Here is a 19,376-nt window from a genome sequence, read left to right as displayed (position 1 = left end):
TGTATTCTGTGCAAAAAAAAAAAGGCAATGTACTGGATTTTGAAGATGCCTCATTCAAAAAGTGCTTACAAGTGTTATTGTTTCGTCGTAAGAAAAACTATAAGTATCACGACACTTTATTAACAATTGAATCTACCGAGGATTTTGGATATCATACAGAGTGCCATAAAAAAATTACAGTTTTAAAACAAAAATATAAAGAAGAATTTGAAAATTTTTGCAAAACACTTACAGTAAGTAAAATTTCAATTTAATACAAAAAAATACAGGTTATAGTTATAATATAAATTATACAGTGCTAATTTCGAAGTATGTTTCGTTAAAAACTATTATTCTTATTTTCTTATTTTTTCGGAAATACATTGTAACGCTATACCACTAATGCCGTAAATATTACATTTCTCGGACAGGGAGAATTTTTGAGGTACTTGGATCTTCTTGAATCTTTCTACAAGCCAACAATAGAAGCCGATGATTCAGATTTTTAAAAATAAGTCACGGAATTACAAGATATATTTTTTTAATTTTCCATATACTAGAATGTTTAATCTATATGTACCAAATAATTGATTTCTTGAATAAAATCAAAAATTATTTCATACAGTACTTGCACAATAGAATTTTTAACTTCCCGTTAAAAAAATTAAAAATGTGGATGTGTGGATGTGTGTGTGGGTCAACCTCTTTTCTAATTTTTTTTTTACATAGTAACCTTGGCTTTACTTTTGATCAATATTAATTTTTTGTTGTATTTATAAAATTTGTAGTTTTGAAAGAATGATTATTCTTTTGGAGTATTTATTTCTTTGGTCGATCTTGCTACTGTTTGAACTGGTGATTGAGAACACCAGCATCTGACGCATGCGCAATAGCCTTAAAATGTCGTACAGCTGGCAATCGCTATCCTTGTTAGACTAGTGATGTTACGCGCTAGCTTCCTCTCACTCAACCTTCAATTTTTTCCATCTTTAACTGCTAGCAACCCTAACTTGCGGCCAGATTTAATTAGGTTACCGTATATCATAATAATGAGAAAAAAATTAGCTATATTTTTATCTATAACAGATCAATATACGTTATGGATGTATAAATATATCGAAATCATACCTGTTTATACCTGGCTGCGGAGAGGTGCGGCCAAGCGCGCAACGGCAACTACGGTTTTTTTAAGTCTTTACACCTATTGCAGTAAACCGAACGATATTTTATCTCAAAACTTGGTTAATTAAATTTTTCCCGCAAAATCAATTAACAATAATTTAATTAAAAATACTTTCGGCCACATTTCTACTGGCACCGTGGTGAATTTTTATTCTCCTAATCATAAATGTGGGTAAAAATGTGGATTTCAGCATGTACTCGATGACTACACCAAATCTGCAGCCGGATCCCGTACTATATTATCTTTAGGGGTTTCACTATAACATTTAAGCTCATGTCTATTCAGACAAGCTTGCTTCAATTAACGCATTGGAAGACAGCATTACAACTATCCACAAGAGACAGCAATAACATCATGTACGACAGCAACAGGTACTCACTACTCCATTAACACTACATCAGCAACAGCTCTAAGCTCAACAACAACAACAACTTCATCCAATCCATGCACCTTCAACTCTCTTTCAAACCGCAACACGCAGTGCTGAATGTAGCGCACCAACTACATTGATCGCATCGTCATCAACAGCAGCGCACAATACAAGAATGCAAATGCAAAACGAAAAAAAAAGACTTTGTGCAATCACAGTTAAAGAGAAACCGAGATAAACAATCACCAAACAAACTCGAACTCTCAAATAATAACAAAAAACAAAAGATCAAAATGCAAAGCTCTACACAAACAACTCTACAAGAGTGCTGGTTAGGCAACCCAGCTTCAACAAATAGGTTCGATCTCTTGGATGTAGATAACGAGCCAAATATCAATGAGCCAGAAAGTAACCCAGTAGATAAAGATTCAGGAACTCAGCGTGCGCAAAAACCGCCACCAATATATAATATGTACAAAATGTAGAAAATGTGTGTACCCTAACAAATGCATTGAATTCCCTACCAAATACTAAATTGCAATAAAAGTTCTTAGCCAAAACGGAATTAAAATCCAACCGAAAGAAACAACACATTATACAAAAATAATAGTCTTACTAGAACAAAAAAACCATTAATTTTTTCCCTTTAGACCAAAAAAGTAACAAGGGTTTAGAGTATTTTTACGACAGATGCATCACTCGACTCCTATCGATGACATAAAAAATTAACTTTTTGAAGTAGGTAATTTTTTTATTTTATTTTATTACTATTGCAATCTAATTAAAAAAAATTAATAAGCAATTCATTTTACATATATTTAATTAAATTAAAACATCTCAAGTAAAGACAAAATTTTATGAAAAGAGATCATGCGGTTTCGTCCTTTTTAATCTTCTCGTGAGGTCATCAGTTACTAGTAGTTTGGCTGCTTCATCATTGATGTGCTGCTGAAGTCTCTCTTTATGTTTATTTGCGAATTTTTTTATGATATCCGTAATGGTGTCTATATTAAGAGCCTTATGTAGATTGCAATTACGAATGTACCACGGCGCTCTAACGATGTCGCGTAATACTTTATTTTGGAGTCGTTGAATGATGTTTTTGTTGCTTTCACTGGTGCAGCCCCAGAGCTATATGCCATATGACCACACTGGTTTCAGTATTTGGTTGTATAAAAGTACTTTGTTATAAATAGAGAGTTTAGAATGTTCGCCTAACAGCCAATACATTTTCTTGTATTTAAGAATTAACTCCTCGTGTTTTTTCTTGACATGTGCTTTCCATCTCAGCTTAGCATCTAAGATCATTCCTAGATATTTTGCCGTATTTGCATGCGGTATTGCCGTATTATTGATAAATATTGGTTTATAATTTATATTTCTACTAGCAACCCGCCCAGCTTCGCACGGGTATAAAATATATACCCTATGTCACTCACTGAAAAAATGATTAAAATCGATCCAGTAGTTTTGGCTTATTCATTATTGCCCGTGGCCCGCACGCGTTAAATTTGGAGTAAAACAATTCCCCTTTCTTTATAGCATGAAGATTTCCTGCTATCTTTGGGATATCTAAATTCATACCCTACATTTTTGCATATTAACTTTTTGCATTTTTACATATGTATTTATTTTATTTTTACAACAATTACTATATTACAGAATGTCTTTATATACAACGTTCATAGCCTTCTTGTCATTAGACAATACAAACATGTTTTCTCTAGAGGTTACTCTTGAAAGAGCGACATACAGTTGGCCATGTGAAAAACAGTCAACACTCAAATCTAAGCCTGCAACGTTGAAGGTTTGACCCTGAGATTTATTAATGGTCATTGCAAAAGATGTCTTTACCGGAAATTGTAAGCGTTTAAATTGGAATGGTAGATCCGATGGTATCAGAGGGATTCGGGGAATCAATACATCTTCTCCGGTACCACATCCTGTGAGTATTGTGCACTCTATTATGAAAGTTTTCAGTGATTTTACCATCAAACGCGTGCCATTGCAAAGTTTAGGTGGACTTAGGTTTCTTAATAAAATAACAGGACAACCTATTTTCAGCTCCATTTTGTGAGGAGGGAGTCCAGACGGTTTCAAAGAGTTTAGAAATTCTGTAGGAAATTGAACAGCTTCTTCCAAATCGAGAACAGTATCGACCGAGTAGTATATTTTCGTCGGCGCATCAATCTTTGAAATAATCAAGTTATTTACTTTATCTACTTGTTCGTTAGTTGGTGACAGAATAGCTCTTTCTTTAAACCAAGATATTGTCTTATAACTTATGTTATCAATGTCTGGATAGGCATTGTTGACTAACTCTTGGATGTTGTCTATCAAAACACAAAGGTTTTCTAGGTTAATCCTTCCCTCACTTTGTGTTAATTCTCCATTGCCAACTTTTAGCAGCATCTCTGGAAATAGCCTGTTCTCACGTGAAGATGACGAAATCCTCATATTAGTTTTAAGCTCTAATTTATTGACATACGACTAAAGGTGGGATCTTTTTAGCGAAGCATTTATTTCGTCAGCACGTGTTCCTCGAGTCACAACTGGTAGGATTTGACGGAAATCTCCTGAGAACAGAATTGTACATCCACCCATAGGTGCATTTTTGTTGCGCAAATCGCGCATTGTCCTATCCAGTGCTTCCAAAGACGTCTTGTTTGACATGGTAGCTTCGTCCCAGACTATTAATGAGCAGTCACGCATCAATTTTCCTGTATTGCTCTGTCTAGAAACACTACAGACGCTGTTATCATCATCGATGGCGATTTTCAGCGGGTGCTTCATTGTAGAGTGTGTGGTTCGGCCTCTTTCCAAACGAGTAGCGGCAATGCCGGATGACGCAACAGCTAACGCAATTTTTCCGGTAGATCTCAATTAGTAATTACTGTTGTAATATCTTGAAAAATATTGTTTTTAATTATATGCTGTAAAGAGCCATATACATATGTAGATCTATATGAAAACAACAATTTATTTAAGGTATTTAATTGGATAAGGATTAATGTTGTACCCATTTGTTGAAATCGCTTCGAAAATAAGCTATTAGTTGTCGTAAAAAGTAAATGACAAAAAATGTTATTGTAAGGAATTGATAGCAAACTAAACGCGCTCCGAATCAATAAAAACTATTCAAAAACTGTATTTTAATTATGTGCGATTTACTAATATAGAACCTGAAAATAGCATTTTATTTCGTTGTAAAATTGTATGTACATATATTTACATGGAATTCAGTACATACATAGATACATATGTACATATGTCCGAAATGAAATAATGCGAGCGATTCGTAAATACATACATACATACGTCACCATACGATGTAATTCAACATTAATGAGGTGTGGTGAGATTATCGCTTAACGCCTGTTGCTTCATTCGGTTGACAGCGAACACACACACAAACAGCTTTTTTTGGAAAAAGAGCTGCTTTTGTTTAAACAATTTTGGTTAAATAACAAATAAATCAATTTTTTTTTTTGATGCAGTACGAAAGTAAATATTTCAAAGTTAAACTTCAAGAAAGTTTCATTTTAATTGGTTGATTCGTTTATGATTTATGGCCGTGAAAACAAAAAAATTATGTTTTTTTGCCACATTTTGACCGATTGCCACGCCCCCTTTATATATTTCTTCACATTATATAGATATAAACCTTCCTCTTCAATCACTCTATCTTTTAAAAAAACCGCATCAAAATCCGTTGCGTAGTTTTAAAGATTTAAGCGTATAAGGGGACATAGGTACAGAAAAAGCGACTTTGTTTTATAATATGTAGTGATAATAAGACAGAATTAGACAAAAAAGATGACTACTGCAAATTGGTCGAACTGGGCGTATTATTTTTGGGAGGACACACAGAGGAAAAATTAAAATTAAGGCCCCCTGGAGCTATGCATTAGGCACGCTGGATGGCGAGAGCGACCTATTCGTTAAAAATACGTTTACTTCAGTCACCATGCAGAATTACTGCGAAGGATAAAAAGGCTCTACAAGATGTTTGCTTTTTTATAGAGATGTTGTATGTAAAAGCGTGGCTCATATACACAGTGGCGACCAAAGCACCTAACCAAGATTTGCGCTTCTTGAAGATGTTAAAAGAGTAAGATTTAGTTGACGCAACAATTTCCAAAGCTTCTTTAAGCAAGCTTAGTCATCACTTGTGGTATTTATGTGAAGAGACACTCATTCTATCACTGTTTGATGATGAAGTTGATAACCAAACTAAAACGCAAATGATTAATTTTAGCAAACGCTATGACCCCTCGAAGGAAGTAGTTTGGTAAGTTAAGTTGACTTTTTGGAATATTTTTTAGTCTTTTGTTAATTTTTTTTTTTTTGTTACTTAACTTTCTTTTTTCAGACAAAACACTGGATGATTTCGTATCGGAGAAGAGCAAAGAAATTCTATCACGACTGCAGGTCGACGACGGTTTTCTAAAGGAAGAAGTATCTTCTTCAGCTAATAATGCTGCTTTTCTGGAAGCTAAGTGAATAATAAGTCATTTGAGAGTTGTGAATAATGCTACTAAAAAAGCTGTTAAATTAAGAACTGAAGCTGAAGAAGAACAAAAACAGTTCTTACTGTGCTGTGTCCAGGAACATAGAAAATTTTATCCAGACTGTTAAAAAACTACTCTAAGAAGAATTTACCCTTACTGATTGTTATTACTTTTCATCTCATTTAATTTTTACTTTTATTCACTTTATTTATTGCATTTATAACGATTTTATAGCAGACCGAAATGTCAGGACGCAACACGATTTTTACTAAACTTTGAAGCTCGGTCAGCACTGGTTGCAATTATGCTAGAAAGATATTATTCTAGCTGTAGCATTAGTAAAAAATGTGGAGCGTATGCATTTCGAAGTTAGAAAATACATTTTTTTTTTTCATATAAGAGACACCCTAATTTAAGTATATCTATATGGGCGGATTTTATCAAATTTGGACAAAGAAATGTACTTACAAAGGCTTTATTTCTGACCGGCAAGTTATAGCACCTATATACAAGTATGTTTCATTGCAAGCAGACTCCACTTAGGAGCTATAATTCGGGAAACTCTACTTAATAGCAGCTTCAGCGTCGAAGAATCAGTATATCCTTGTATGTGCTTTATATACGAGTAAGCATATGAATGGCAATATATGAGCCGTTTTCTTTAAAAATGGGGTAAGTGTTTAATATGGAGATATTTAGGGTTTTAAGTAAAAATCTTTTATTTACAAAATATTAACTACGGGATCTTAATTGAAACAAACAAATTTCTTTTTATGAAATTTTTACTCAATACTTCAACCGTAAAAAAATAAAAATAAAACTAAATTAATAAAAAGGCTTTATTTGAACATTTACCGTCCAACCAACATTATTTATACTCTTACTATTAATATATTTTGACTTCTTTCATTATGATCAAGTTTTTGAAAATATTCATGATGTACTGGAGGGATATATGGTAATAAATTAATCATAACTATAGATTTTTCGAATGTGATGGGTCTGGAATGATGATATAGACGTGTTAGTACTATATTTCCAAAGGCCTATGGTCTTCCCTGTGGCGACAATAAATTTAGAGATTTAAAACCCTCATTCTCACTAAATGAGAATCTTCTTCGAATTGCACCTTCTAAGGATTTTGTAGAAACAAAATCATCTTATTTCATTTCGTGCAAAATATATATGGTGCTTTCCATTTCAATTCAACCGGGCTATTCGGTTTAGGTCCTTCGATTTCGATGTAACTCGAATATGTTGCTCTCTGGTCAAAATAAGGAGAACGTATTTTTTTGTTCGCCCGAAAATTTTTTTTTCAAGAGTTATCGGCAATTTTGTTTTTCGGCTCAAAATCGATTTTTTTTAATTATATAAGACATTTTTTTTAAAAAGCTCTTAACTTAGTCAAAAATGAATCCATTTTAATGATTCTGGGTTCAAAATGATAGTCATTACTTGCACGAACGATTTCATGTAGAAACAATTGCAAAAAAGTAGTTCAACATTTTTTATTTTGCAAAAAAAAGAAAATTCGAAATTTTTTCGAAATTCAATATTTCAAAAAGCGTATTTTTTTTTTAACTTTTTCCAAATCAAGAGAACACCTCAAACTTCGATTGAGCTGAATGCCCAGTAGCTAAAATGAGTTGTTTCTGAGTAATGAATTTTTGAGTAAAAAACCTGTTTCGCACTTTTTGTTTTTTTGCAAAATAAAAAATCTTCAACTACTTTTTTGCAATTCTTTCTGCATGAAGTCGCTCGTGCAAGTAATGATCGACGATCATTTTGAACCCGGAATCATTCAAATCGGTTTTTGACTAAGTTATGAGCATTTATATATATTTTGCACGAAATGAAATAAGATGATTTTGTTCCATTTCAATTCAAAAGGGCTATTCGGGACATGTTCTTCGATTTCGATGTAACTTAAATATGTTGCTCTCTGGTCAAAATAATGAGACACGTATTTTTTTGTTCGCCCGAAATTTTTTTTTTCAAGATTTATCGGTAGTTTTGTTTTTCGGCTCAAAATCGATTTTTTTTAATTACATAAGAAAATTTTTTTTAAATGCTCATAACTTAGTCAAAAATGAACCCATTTTAATTTTTGGTTCAAAATGATCGCCATTACTTACACGAGCGATTTCATGTAGAAACAATTGCAAAAAAGTAGTTGAAGATTTTTTATTTTGCAAAAAAACTAAAGGTGCGAACCCTTGGGGGAACCTGTTATCCCTATAGGGCGCGTCCCCAGGTGGTGGATAGGGGAACGCCTCCCAGATATGGAAGGTAGGAGAGTAGGTCTCCCGCGAACCACACAGGTCGAAGACGTAAACTTCGTTAAAAAACTCCCTCAACCCAAGGTGTAACGCGACCCGTGCCTATTGGGTGGGTTTGGCAGCCGGGGGATAAAACTAGGCTGTCTTTTAACGGAGCCCTCCTGATACCAGGCCGCCTCAGGTTGTAACGGTGGCCTTACCATGGTATGGGGCGCTGCCATGGCGGACCGTTTATTTCCCCTAAATCCTCATTGGTCACCGCACATGGCGACATGTACAGCCTTCTGGAAGGGCAGGTGACCGTACGAAACAGAATGAACAAACAACAAAAACAAATAAGAAACTCGGATAAGGCTACAAAGAAAACGGACAAACGGACGGACACAAGCCCAAAACGAACGGATAAACGGACGCACCCATTGACACAACAGTTGGACAAATGGACAACACGGACCGACACCAACGAACTGAGAAAGTGGGGAACTTTCTCAGAGAACGAACTCTTGGCCTCAAGCCAAGAGACGGTTGATGGCAAAGCTGTGGGCCACAGCACGCCATCAACCTTAAATCAACCATGCACATCCGCTGATGCCAAGGGGCAAAAGCCCCAAAACGTTAAAAAAGGCCCGTCCAGGTATAAGCTTTACCAGAGGTCTCTGACTATTCTCGGAAGAATAAACAAAAATGAGGCTGAAAGGAAAACTCATCCAAAGGACGCGGCCGATAAGGCAAGGTGCCAAAAGGTGGTCGATGAGTACCTGGCGTTCCAGGCCACCCAGAAGGCAGAAGCCGTGAAACGCAATCGTTCGCAGGACGAAAGCGACAAGCCAACGAAGAAGCACAAAGTGTCGGTTCACACCGCTTCAATACCAAAACCAACCAAACGCTCATTTAATGAGGTGGCACGGGATCACCTGCAAATAGCGTTGGTTGAATAAATAACTAACCGCGGTAAACCTGCATCGGATAAGTGGTCCGAAATCGAGGCACGGCTGTCCCGCATTGTCGTCGATCACGTCATGGCAAACCCGGATGGTCATGTGCCAGGATTTGATTCAATGGAGGTGGTCCGCGGATACAGGGTGATCAAGTGCGATGCTCAACTCTCCCTTAACTTCCTGCAAACAGTTGTGGGCAAGATCCAGAGCGACTGGGAAGGTTTGAGGCTCAAACTAATCCCGGCCAGCGAAATCCCTCGACGGCCGAGGGCTCGCATCTGGATTCCGAACATGGAATTCGAAGCCAAGCAGCTTATTCCATACCTGCAGGCACACAACCGCACTGTTCCGATGGATGACTGGAGCATCATCAAAGCGGAGGCTCCGCAAAAGAACAGTGTGTCCTTCCTTCTCCAAATATCGGAGGAGAGAATCGAGTCACTGGGAAAAGTGGACAATAAACTTCGGTTCGGCGTCAGGAAAACGCAACTGAAGATATTCCGATCTGCAAATCCGGAGCATGAACAGGACGAGGTTGACAGCGCCAACGAGTTGCTCACAGGCATGCAACTTGACGACGCCGCATCTACCAAAAATGATGGCGCTAATGAGCAGCACCCGGGAGTGCAGCTTGGCGACGCCGTCAAATTGTAAAGCGACCAGCAGCATGGGTCTTAAGGTTGTCCAAATAAACCTGCAGCACTCGCGGACTGCAACGGACAACCTAACCATTCTCTTGGCGGACGAGGACGTCGACATCGCTTTAATCCAGGAGCCCTGGGTGTGGAGCACCGAGGTGAAGGGGTTTACTGGGAACAACCACAACCACTTCTACAAACGGACTGAAGGTAACCCCAATTCTTGTATTGTAGCTAAGAAACATTTGAACATATTTTTAATCCCATCATATTGTTCACAGGATGTGACGTCTGTGGAGGTAGAAGCCGCTGACGGTGTCGGCATCATACTGGCTTCCATCTACATGGCACATGATCGGCCAGCACCACCCGAGGAGGCTCATCGGCTTGTGTGTGAAACCAGAAATAAGAACCTGCTGCTCGGATGCGATGCCAACGCGAGGCATGCGTTGTGGGGAAGCTCTGAAACAAACGACCGAGGTGAGTCTTTATATAATTTTATTATTAATACTAACTTATCGGTATGTAACAGGGGTAACACTCCCACTTTCACCTTTCCTTGTACGGAGTACTTCAGAGGATGGGAGGAAGTGATTGATGTTACTCTTCTGTCTGAAAATATTGTAGTTCAGTAAGGGTAGATAATTGGAGGGTATCCAATAAAAGGTCCTTTTCTGATCATAGTTGGATCCTCTGCGATTTGGATCTTAAGGTAGATCCACCCCTACCGTATCGAAATCCTTTGAGAACCAACTAGAAGAGGTTCAAAAATGCAGTAAACAAAAGGATAGGAGACACTCCTATCCCTCAAATCACTCTCACCGAAAACCTTGAGAGTAGGGTCATAACACTGGAAAAGGCATTTAGTAGGGCCTACAAAACGTCCTGCCCCATAAAATTTAGCAAAAAAACTCACCCTCCTTGGTGGAGCAGTGAGCTCTTAAAACTAAGGGAAAAATCTAGATCAGCGTTTAACCTCAGCTACTCGACGGGAAATTGGGAATTGTACAGAGAAAGTCGGAGACAGTACAAGCAGGCAATCAGAGCCGACAAAAAAGAGAGCTGGAGGGAATTTTGTTCGTCAATCGAATCCACTAGGGATTCTGCTAGGCTTAGCCGGGTTCTTTCCAAAGACCACTCAATGGCTTCTTGGGTCAAGAAACCTGATGGAACTTGGACTGCTACAGCAGAAGAATCGCTAGAGCTTCTGCTAAACACGCATTTTCCGGGATGCAGCGCTTACGAAAGTGAGAGGGGAAACATTAGACGGAGCCAATATAATCCACAGCATCTTGCAAATGAAATTATTACCAAAGAAATAGTTGCATGGGCAATCAAATCTTTCTCACCCTTTAAATCTCCGGGGCCAGATGGGATCATTCCAAAGATGTTACAGGAAACCTTGGACTGTATCCTACCATGGATAGTGGAAATTTTTTAAGCGTGTTTAAACTTAGGCCATATTCCAGATAGCTGGAAACTAGTCAAGGTCGTCTTCGTACCAAAAGTAGGTAGAAGAGGACATGAATCAGCGAAGGACTTCAGGCCAATCAGTCTTTCGTCTTTCCTGTTAAAAACTTTGGGAAGACTTTTGGATACGCACCTCAGAAGCTCTTTGGAGAGCTCTGGTATATCAACTGCACAACACGAATACCTTAAAGGCAAATCTACGGAGACAGCGCTTCACGAGGTAATCGGAAGAATAGAGGGCTCTCTAGAGCGCAAACATTATACCATGGCGGCATTCTTGGATATCGAAGGCGCCTTTAACAATGATAGCACAGATGCCATCCAACGTGTGTTGATAGACCTGGAGGTGGACAGTTGCATTAGTAACTGGGTCATCTCCATGCTAGAAACCAGGATCATCAAAGCTAATATGGGTAATATCAACATAACCAAGAAGGTCCACGGGGGCACTCCACAAGGGGGAGTATTATCTCCACTTCTTTGGCTATATGTGATCAACAAAATCTTAATAAAACTTGACGGAGGTGGGGTAAAAGTGGTGGCGTACGCTGATGATGTGGTGTTAATGGTGTCAGGACTGTGCCCGAATACGATCAGTGGGATCATCCAAAGGGCGTTAGGCGAGCTTAACTCTTGGGCCACAGGATGTGGGCTAAGTTTAAACCCGCGTAAAAAACAACTTATGCTTTTTACCACCAGCTACAAGGTACCAATTTTTACCCTACCAAATATCAGCGGACAAACTCTGTCTTTATCAACCAGCGCAAAGTACTTAGGGATAATTTTGGACTCAAAACTTAGCTGGAAGTTAAACGTCGAAGAACGGGTAAGAAATTGCTTTATATGCCTGCAAACGTATGCAAGGAAGAAGATGGGGCCTTCAACCTAAGCATACATTATGGCTATAAAAGGCGGTTATACGACCTATTTTATCGTATGGTTCGGTAGTTTGGTGGAAAGCTCTAGGGAGAGAATACAATACCAAATTACTTGGCAGAATACAAAGATCAGCCTGTGCATTAACAGTCGGTGCAATCAGATCATGTCCTAGAGAGGCTCTCAAAGCACTGACACACGTTATTCCAATAGATCTACATATAAAGAAGACGGCAACCATGAGTGCATTTAGGTTAAATGAAGCGGGTCGCTGGAAAGGAAAAACTTATGGTCACGCTAGTCTATTATGGCGACAAACTCAGTTAACCTCGGTGAGGACTGACTACATCGTCCCGATGGTAACGTTCAATAGGAATTTTGCCACACTCTTTCCATCTAAAAAAGAATGGAATAAGGGATTCTCTCTAAACAACTTCTATACTACAGTCTATACAGATGGCAGTAAAATGGATTGTGGTGTTGGAGCTGGTATATATTCTCATAGACTTGGAATTGAAAAATCTGTGCGTCTCCCTAATACCAGCAGCGTCTTCCAAGCGGAAGTACTAGCAATTGGGAAAGCCTGTAGGTTACTAATCGCAGATTTCTCTTTTAAGGGCAATATCGCTATTCTTTCGGATAGCCAAGCCGCAATCCAGGCGCTGGACGCGACTATAACAACCTCTAAAGTGGTGGAGCAAAGTAGGAACAGCCTCACCAACTTGAGTGAAAACCATAGAGTAAACTTAATTTGGGTCCCGGGACACCGGAACATAGAAGGTAACGAAAAAGCTGATGAAATGGCAAGAGGGGGATCTGCCATGAATGCGCTCTTGCAGTACCAGTATTCACTCCACTAGGTGCGGTCAAGAATGCAATTTCCCTAAAATACCTTCGAATTGCAGATTGTAGATGGAGAGACCAGACGAAATGCAAAATTAGCAGAACGCTATGGCCCACCTACAACCTCAAGCAATCATTGACATTAATAAACATGAATCGACGGGACACTTGCAGACATACGGCAGTCATAACTGGCTTCTGGTCTATCGGAGAACAAGCCGCCAAAATGGGCATCCCTCACAACACATACTGTCATAGTTGTAAACAACCGGAGAAAAAAGAAACAATCTTCCATTTCCTCTGTGAATGCCCTGCCCTATGGAAGGACAGAATGTTAACCCTGGGCAAACCGCTGTTCGAGAGTCTCGAGCAACTGTCTGGCTTAGACGTCAACAACCTAATAAGGTTCCTAAACCGCACAGACTGGATATAGTCCTGCTGCAAATAACTGTTAAACAATTTGGTAACGAGGATGTGGCAACAAAATGGTGCGGAAGCGCTAGTTGGATTCAGGATGAATCACCACTCTAACCAACCAACCAACCAAAGGTGCGAAACAGGTTTTTTACTCAAAAATTCATTACTCAAAAACAACTCATTTTAGCTACTGGGCATTCAGCTCAATTGAAGTTTGAGGTGTTCTCTTGATTTGGAAAAAGTTAAAAAAAAAACATACGCTTTTTGAAATATTGAATTCCGAAAAAATTTCGAATCTTTTTTGTTTTTGCAAAATAAAAAAATTTCAACAACGTTTTTGCAATTGTTTCTTTATGAAATCGCTCGTGTAAGTAATGGCGATCATTTTGAACCAAAAATTATTAAAATCGGTTCATTTTTGACTAAGTTATGAGCATTTAAAAAAAAAATTTCTTATATAATTAAAAAAAATCGATTTTGAGCCGAAAAACAAAATTACCGATAAATCTTGAAAAAAAATTTTTTCGGGCGAACGAAAAAAATACGTGTCTCATTATTTTGACCAGAGAGCAACATATTTGAGTAACATCGAAATCGAAGAACATGACCCGAATAGCCCGGTTGAATTGAAATGAAAAGCATCATATATATATATATATCATTGGCGCGTACACCCTTTGGGTTTTTGGCCGAGCTCCTCCTCCTATTTGTGGTGTGCGTCTTGATGTTCTTCCACAAGTGGAGGAACCTACAGTTTCAAGCCGACTCCGAATGGGAGATATTTTTTTTTATGAGGAGCTTTTTCATGGCAGAAATACACTCGGAGGTTTGCCATTGCCTGCTGAGGGGCAACCGCTATTAGAAAAAACTTTTTCTTAATTTTTGACCTTTCACCGAGATTCGAACCGACGTTCTCTCTCTGAATTCTGAATGGTTGTCACGCACCAACCCATTCGGCCACGGCGGCCGCCGTTCAAAATATAGTTTTATATTTTCGGCATTGTTTTATGATAGTAAAGGGTTTTCCAATAACAGGTGAATGGATTGCGCTATCGAGAGATGATTAACGATTGTTTATGGCCGGAATTGATTGGATGGTATTCATCTGGACAACGTTTATTTTCAACAAGATGGCGCTGCGTGCCACACAAGCAACGAAACCATTGGCCTTTTACGGGAAAAGTTTCCAGACCGTGTTATCTCTCGAAGAGGTTATCACAATTGGTCATTTGCCTGATGTTATTTATTTTCCACTATTATCGGCATACTTTCCTCTTCATAATGAAATAAACATCCGATCATTTATATTAAAAACTAGCATTCTTCTTTGAATATCAAAATTACACCTTTTATTAGATAACCCTTTCTAATAGTCTTTAGGGACATACAATAAATATTTTATTCTTATAGTACTATCGAAGGTTCCAAAATCGGTAGATTTGGTATCATTTGGTAGATAAGGGTGCCCAAAATATAAAAATTTATGGTCGATAATTTTTACGTCATTCTTGGGGGACTGAAAAACGTTAAGCCATATCAAAGCCAATTTTCAATTTCTATTTTGTCCAGTGCATAACCGCTATCTAAATGCTTTAAGCAACAGGAATCAATTTCTTGGGCATCCTTGGATGCAATAGTTTCGTCCCAAGCGTACATATTGACCTCATTATCATGGAAATTATGGAATCCTGCATTTAAAACATACATATTACGTTTATATGATAATATGCAATGGACACCGACAATTGTGGGTAAGATAATGACTTATGCAAGTCAAAAGAAAAAGCGAAATATCTATCTGGTTTTTGTGATGTCAAAATCTCATGCTCTTGCATACTTTTTCTTGCTAATTCAGCGCTGTTTAAGTGCACATCATGTTCTTCTGAGAGGCTTGTGATTTCAACATTGTTACATGATGTTTTTATTTATAATTTAGAAAATCACATTTTTAACATTTGTCTTCTCGAGGTTGAAGAAAATGTGATTTGAATTATTTTTTAAAAACTGTGCTATATATAGTTTCCTTTACAAGATAAAAATTACATACTTTCGTTCTTTTAGGATTATAAGATCGTGTGTAATGGCTTTCATACTGCGAAAAGCTTTGGATGTGCTCCTGAAATCTTTCTAGATGATCGTAACATCCAGCCACGCTTATCCATTCCATCATCTTTAGACTTAAAAACATGATCAAATCGTCCTATTGATATATTACAAAAAAGTTTTTGCAAGCCAAAATTTTTTCATCCGAAACAGATAAAATATATTTACATACACATTTTCTTTACGCTCCTTTATAATTTCTTTGGCGTCTTCTTTTTATACATATTACGCCATTGAACAGCTTTTAAGAGAAATGCATTTTGCTTGTTAAAATCTGCTAGCGTCCAAACCATGTCGAAATTTTTGTTGCGGTCAATTTCACTAACAAGAGTTCTACAATTTTTAGAAATATAGGGTGTATATTTTGAAATTTTTTGGCTGGAACTATTTTAATTGTAAATATGTGTGTAATATTTTTGTCCGCTGTTGCGCTTCATTTTTCTGTTCCTTTGGGTATTTCGTAGACTCTGACGCGTGGTTATCTGAAGAAGCATTATCATCGGAGCCCAACATGGTTTGTATAATTCTCTTTCTTTTAAAGTATTTATTTAAATAAAAATTATTTTCATCAGAATTACTTTCAGTATCTGATTTTAGGATTCTTCTTTTGTATATATTGATTAGGGTGATTTTTATGAAGGAAGAATAATACAGTATTAAAATTAATTAAAATTGACAAGTATCAAGAAAATTTTTTTTTTCTGTAAATACTCACCTGAATCTCTGTCCGATTCTAAATTGCAACTTTTCGTTTTAATAATTATATAATATGAAATGCACACTTATTACCAACTTAACACTGAATAGTTTTAAACGTAATAATACGTCTCACCTCCTTCAAGATAAGTGAACAAATGCGACACATTACTATATTTCATACAGTGACTTTATATTGTATAATAAGCGATGATAAATCGAAATTCCGGGAAACCTTGAAAAATGTTTGTGTCATTTACAATGTTGCCACACATATAAAAATGTTTCAGTTTCAAAGCAATTATATTTGCAACTTCATTACGAAAATTTGTAATGATGAAAAAAATGAAAATTTTAACAAATTTTTTTTTTGTAAAAAGTTTATAAAGAAACTAAATTGAACTAGATATTATTTGAAGAATGGTAACACTTAGCTGTCATCTGATTTGACAGAAAATTAGTTTTGTTCTTCCGCTGAACGAAAATAGTTGTGTATACGCTCAAAGAACGCTGGGAAATATTGCGACATTACTTTGAAAATCATGGTAATGTTGCAGAATGTGTACGAAAATTACGTACGGCAATGGGAAGAAGAAAAGCACCGAATGAAGCGTATGTGCGTTACTTTGCGAAAAAAGTAAGAGAAACTGGATTGTTTATTGACAAACCAACGCGTGACCGACCAAAAACCGTGCGTACACCCGAAAATATTGCTGTTGTGGCCGAGAGTGTTCGTGAATCACCAGGAACATCAGATCACCGTCGTTCTCAACAATTGGACATTTCGGATTTTGCGTAAAGACCTTGGTATGGTAGCCGAGGCAGCCATATGAACGAAGTTGTGTTCCATCATTAACCCTAAGGATTGTACTTCAAAATAAAAAAAACAGTTTGGAAAAATATTGAGTAGTTTCTTTTTTATAGCCTTTTTAATTCCGTAAAGTTATATGGCGGACCCTATAGTTCACAGTTGTATTCATTTTTATCATTAACTAATTTTTTGTCAAAATGGACTTACACCACTTTCGAAGAAAACGGCTCAAATGGCAAGCTAAAATGTTTTGAATGTTACATAGATTGCATCAGGTCATACCGTACCATGAGTTAAAGGCGAGATTATGCTTCAAAAAAGTTTTTTGACAGTTTTGTGCTTAGTTAAGCTAACATAGTTGTTCCAAAATAAAGGTAAAAGAGAAAATTTGGCACATTTTTCAATAGCACTACGACCAAGGTGAAATGACAGAGCAGGCGGTCAAACAAATTTGTGGTGCTTATTGATCCAGAACAATGCCGAATGTTATAACGAAGCGGTGACTCTAACCATTCCAACCTGATAGTGAAATCATCGATGTGTGTGTGAGCACTTAGCCAGAACATTGCACTGTGAGCCAGAGGACTTAGTGAGTTGTCATAACTCTGTAATCCTAGAAAAAAGATGCCAAATCACGTTTCTAATAGTTTTTTGATTGTCTGGTTGCGAAACCGAAGTCAAAATTTAAAAAACTAATTAAAGTGACGGACAAAATTAAAAAAATTAACACCTCTTTAAACTGGGAATATAGGGGCATGACACAAAATGCAATAGAAATACATAGTCATCTTTGCGAAAATGTGAGTCCTCGAATGGCCCTATAAAATCAGGAAAAGTATGTTATTTGATCGAACTGCTCACCGCAAAGGACTGCCACCAAGCTTTACATCTTAGGGAGGAAAGGTAGTCAGTCGCCGCTGCAACGCCGTAGCTTTCGAGTACTTAGCCTCTTCATCGTCTCTGTTATTAAATAGCATGTTGCCGTTAAATTTTTTGCTATTTCGTAGCATGAATTACACAAATTACTTTACGGTGTTGGTCTTGATGTTGTTCCACAAAAGAGAGACCTACAGTTTTATGCTGCCTTCGAACGACTGATGTTATTATTTTTGAAGAATTTTTTCATGGCACAAATTCACTCGGAGGTGAGGGCCTGCCGAGGGGCGACAGTTATTATAGAAAACTTTTTCTATTATGTGGTGTTTGAGTAGGCAACCGAATGGTACATACGCACACATCCATTCGATTACGGTGGCTACCGTACATTAACGATCATGGTTTTAATAAGAAACGATTTTCTGATATCGATAAGGAAAAATGATGCGTGATAATAACACCGTTAGTAATATTTTTCACAACATATTTAGAAGCCGCCGTCGTAGTCAAGTGGATTGGTGCGTGACTACCATTCGGCAACGCCTGGGCATGAAACACCAAATGATAGAAAAAGATAAAAAGCCTCAAGACGTACACCACAAATAGTAGGACCACATGGACTGAAAAGTCCCAGGCCTAACAAAAGAAATACGTTTTTCTGTAAAAAATTAGCTTTATTCATCAACGTAATTTCCATCAAGAACAACGCAGTCATTCCAGCGCCGCTCAAACATTTCAATACTGCTTTTGTAGAACGGTTTATCTTTACATGGTTAGAACGGTTTATCATTCGAGCGAAATTTCCTACAGTTGAGTATATTTTAGGTCTGCGAATAGCCAGACTGGGTGCCAAATCTGGCGAATGCGGTTGATGTGGGAACAATTCGCCGTTCAATTCATGTAGTTATTGCTTTTGGTCAACAGTGAGCAATCGCAGCAGATCTTTCTCATACTCAAATGCTAATGCAATATAAAGCCAACACGTTCTTCTCATATCTATGATGATGTCAGCTAACTCATGTAACTTAATTTTTCGATCACTCAAAACGATTTTGTGGTTTTTTTGATCTTTTCTGGTGTTACAGCCTCATTTTGACGCCTACTGCTTTGTGCATCATCTCTACAACCGCGTTTGAAGTCAGCAAACCATAATATTATTGTTGTTTCTGATGAAGTGGATTTTCCATAACACTTTTCAAGCCATTGCTTCCCTTGAACGGTACTTTTCGCCATCCCGAAGCAGTGTATAATAAAAACACGAAATAATGAATCATGAAATTTCATCATCTGCCTTGTTGGCTAGTACTAACTGAAAAAGGTGAGGTGAATGCAATAAAACTAGTGCCATCTATGTGTTAAGCCCGAAACTTCTCAGCCAATATGCTG

The sequence above is a fragment of the Anastrepha ludens genome, chromosome X (assembly GCF_028408465.1).
Source record: "Anastrepha ludens isolate Willacy chromosome X, idAnaLude1.1, whole genome shotgun sequence".
NCBI lineage: Eukaryota > Metazoa > Arthropoda > Insecta > Diptera > Tephritidae > Anastrepha > Anastrepha ludens.
Note: the sequence above shows the minus strand (reverse complement) of the source record.